A 4,118-nucleotide genomic window follows, 5' to 3' on the forward strand; every position below is an offset into this window, starting at 1 on the left:
CTGACGTGTAAGCAACAATATATAAGAAACTAGCTTTACAATTAAAAATTTAAAATAAAAAGAAAAGAAGAATTGTTATGGAAAAAAATTAAAAATTAAAAACTGAAATAAAATTAAAAATTAAAAATTTAAAACCGAAATAAAATTAAAAATAAAAAGAAAAGAAGAAAAAAAGAGAGTGAAATGATGGATTGATTGATAGAAGTCAATCCTAGACCCCTCACGTGTAAGCAACAAGTGTGATGCATGAAAATGTGTGTGCAAAGTGGTAAAAGTGTAATAAAATAAACTTGATGAGTAAAAAAGTAACAATAACCGTGTGAGGGTATTTCAGTAATAAAGAATGCATTTTGTATTTATGGTGTAAAAATTTCTATTTAAATTGCTTACTAATAATAATTTTATTTATTATTTTTTATTTTTCTTTAATGTTTATTAAATATATTAATTATTATATTATAAAAATTGTAAAGTTTTATTATTTATTTATTTATTAATAAATTTAAATTTATATAATTAAGAGCGATTTTACAATGCAGCCCCTTAAAAGAGATGTACTGATGCACTCTCTACTTGTTTTGGCATCCAAAATTTTTTTAGTTTATTTTTTTTTTCATATCCATGTACGTTATAGCTATCTAAGATATCCTACAAAATTTTGAGAAATTCAAAATAATTTACAATATAGAAAATAATGTTCAAACAGTCTATTTTACACGTGTATAAAATAAAATAGTCACCCGTGCAACACACTGCTTGAACGCAATTTTCAGCGTGTTAAACTTTTTCGAATTTCTTAAAATTTTGCAGGATGTCTTAAATAACTATAATTTACATGACCTTGAAAAAAATTTTGACTAAAAAATTATTTCGGATACTAAAACAGATAGAGATGTATCGATATACCTCTTTTAAGGGGGTGCATTATAGAATTTCCCTATAATTAATATAGGGAAATTCTTTAATAGACACCCATAAAAGAAATTCATTAATAGTTCCACTATCGTGTAGTATAATTGGTCCACATAGGAAAATTTTAGAAAGTTATTGTAGATTGTAGTGTATTGAATTAAAATTGGATTTGAATTAGTCAAAGTGGGATATACTGATAGACACTTTATTATTATTATTTAGTTGATTTGGTCAATATAGAAACATTCATATATATCCTTAATTACTATTTCATTAGTCCACCGGCTAAACATAAAGTGTTAAAAAGGATTAAAATGAAAAATTAGTTCAGGGAAAAGAAAACAGGAAGTCATTCTCTTAAGTTTCGCCCAGACCATCTTCTCCGGTGAAGGTGAATGTTAGTGCATTTTTTTTTTTTTTGTAATTTTATTTTGATTCATTCTTATTTCAATTTATTCAAAAGTTTACTACATTTATATAACTTATAGATTATAGAAATATCCACCATGAATACCATTGCATAATATCATTGCAAAACACATTAATTTCTTAAAAATATTTCAAGAAAACAAAAAGAAATTTTAAAATCCAGATTTGAAGAACCTGAAAAAAAAAATGGAACAAAAACTAAAAGATAAGAAACATAGAACCCAAATTTCTGAGCCGAAAGATTGAGTTCCCTACGGAGAGTACTCCTCCTCCTCTTCTTCTTCTTCCTCGTCGTTGCTCTCTTCTACGTCAATTTTCTCCGAGCCAGAAATCAACGCGGCTGAGCTACATATCCAACTCAGTGGCGACTCGCATAGCAGCAACCGAAACGACGCCGTATCGGTGGAAGTACTCGAACTCGGAGCAGCTCGTCATGATGACGATCAACAGGGGATGAGCGACTTATGTGTTGTTATTTGATATTTTGTGTCATTTTCCTAAAAACTTTAATAAAAGTTTCTATATTTTATTTTTAAAGTTTCTAAGAAAAACACATTTGCTGGGTTAGCGCAAATGCAGCAGTGGGTTGCACTTAATCACGATTATGTACATGATCCGTTAATTGTCCTAGCATCAGAGGTTCAAAAGCATGAAAAGAGGTACATATTATTTTCTTTAAACTGCTTGATTTTATTGTCTAAATTTTTCACTGCCTTCAACTTTTTCAAAACTAAAAATGACTGCTACATTTATAGGCTTTAATCAAGCAAAAATGCAAAGGCGGAGCAGTGTTGCTATTCTTCAGCTTACTATGCTCACTTATGTCTTTTTTTTTTTTTTTTTTTGGTTTGAGATAAGAGTGACTTATGTGTTGTTATTTGATATTTTGTGTCATTTTTCTAAAAACTTTAATTAAAGTTTCTATATTTTATTCTTAAAGTTTCTCTTTTTTTTTTTACTTTAAATTTTTTGTTTTCCCTTAAAAATCTTAATCAATTATATAAACAATCATAATAAAACTCCTACGGTCATGTCTAATTTTGGTACATTTTAAATTGTTTTCTGTCTTTTTTTGTTCAATGAGAAATTTTAAAATAATTTATAGTACTTCAAACAGTCATTTACATGCATATTATTTTATTTGTGTGTACATTATACTATTTTGAACTTTATTTTTAATACTAACAATAATTGAAAATATGTTGAACATAACAACTAACTTTATTGACATAAGCTTTAGGAACCAACTAACATAACACCTACTAGACTTTTGGCTTATACGGGCGGACATGTTGTATGGAGATGAGTGTATGGGAGTTCCGATAGAGGGTGGGAGTTTAGAGATTCGAAGACGTGTGTCTATCCATACGAAGCCAGGGAGAAGTCTCAGACTCTATTGAAAGCTTCCAAATCACGCTTACCCCTCCTCCCTACTTAGTCCTTTAAAGTATTCTAGGTCCATCTTTGCAAGAAGTGAATACTTTTCTGACTTTCTGCCTTTCCCGATTACCTTATAGTTTGTTTTCCTGCTACAATGGGATAATCGGGTTCGAAACACCAATAGTCGAGTTCCAACCGACCTCGGAAGCGCTCGATTCAGTGAAAAAGTGGTTTCCATAATCACGTCGATGGAACTAGTCGAGCGGATACAGAAAGCAAAGAAAGAAGTAGGGCCTGCGCTGTGGCCAATCGTCTTGAGTTGTCTTCTTAGGGGGGTAGGGCTTCAGGTGCACATTTTTATAGATGCAATAGGTGCAAGGAAATACTTTTGCTCCACAATGATGTTTACAGAAATGTATATATTGCATATTAAGCCATATAATGTTGGGTTTTATGCCCTAAATAAAATTCCTTTTCAATGTAATCTTTATCTTTTTAAATATCAATAAAGAATCAGAAGTATTTTTCATCACTTTGTGTGTCATTTGGTTCATGTTATCATTTATATGTTTATTTGATTTATAAATTCATCCAAATCCTTATCACATTTATGTTCTTGTTTATTGTGTCGTCAGCACAGTGGAAAGTAATCAAGATTATGTGATTAAATATATATTCCTAGTTTTATCAGTACATAGAGGGTTTAACAAATATGACAATCTACAACATAGTTTACTTGCACCTTGGATAAGTGCTATGTTCTTTCCATGGCATTGGTTAAAGTAAAGCTTGGGTTGGATGTATGGAGTATGCATTGGAAGGGACCGATATTGAACTTTGATTCAGATATATTAAACTTACCGTAATATTTATTCAATTTAATATCACCTAGTTGATCCTAGATCAAATGATCTTAATCCTGATATGGTTAGGTTCGATCTCAAGAGTATTATACATGTTCTTTGATTTGTTAGTTAAGCCTACTTTTTGGTCAGGGTGATACGTACATTTTGGGAACATGGTAGTGCAATTGAGTGGGAGCGCTAAACATAGATATGGAATCTATAACTTCTATCTAGCAAATAGAAGTGAAATGATGATTTCCTTCGAGCTTGGCTAAACAGAGATAAATGGTTGAGTACTCATTTCAGTGATTATATTTAGTTCACTGAAATATCATTTATAGGTGGCTAAGTGTTTTAAGGATAAAATAAATTGAAGGGTGTAACGGTAATTTAATCCCTATACAATGTAAATCATCTATAGAGGATCATTGATTATTGGGATTATAACAATGGATAATTGATACCGTATCTATATCGTGGAACATATAGAGCGTTCTGTATAACTGAGAGTGCAATTCCAAGTTCTATGAGTGGATGCAACAAGGAATTAAT

The sequence above is a fragment of the Cannabis sativa genome, chromosome 9, assembly GCF_029168945.1.
Source record: "Cannabis sativa cultivar Pink pepper isolate KNU-18-1 chromosome 9, ASM2916894v1, whole genome shotgun sequence".
NCBI classification, from domain to species: domain Eukaryota; kingdom Viridiplantae; phylum Streptophyta; class Magnoliopsida; order Rosales; family Cannabaceae; genus Cannabis; species Cannabis sativa.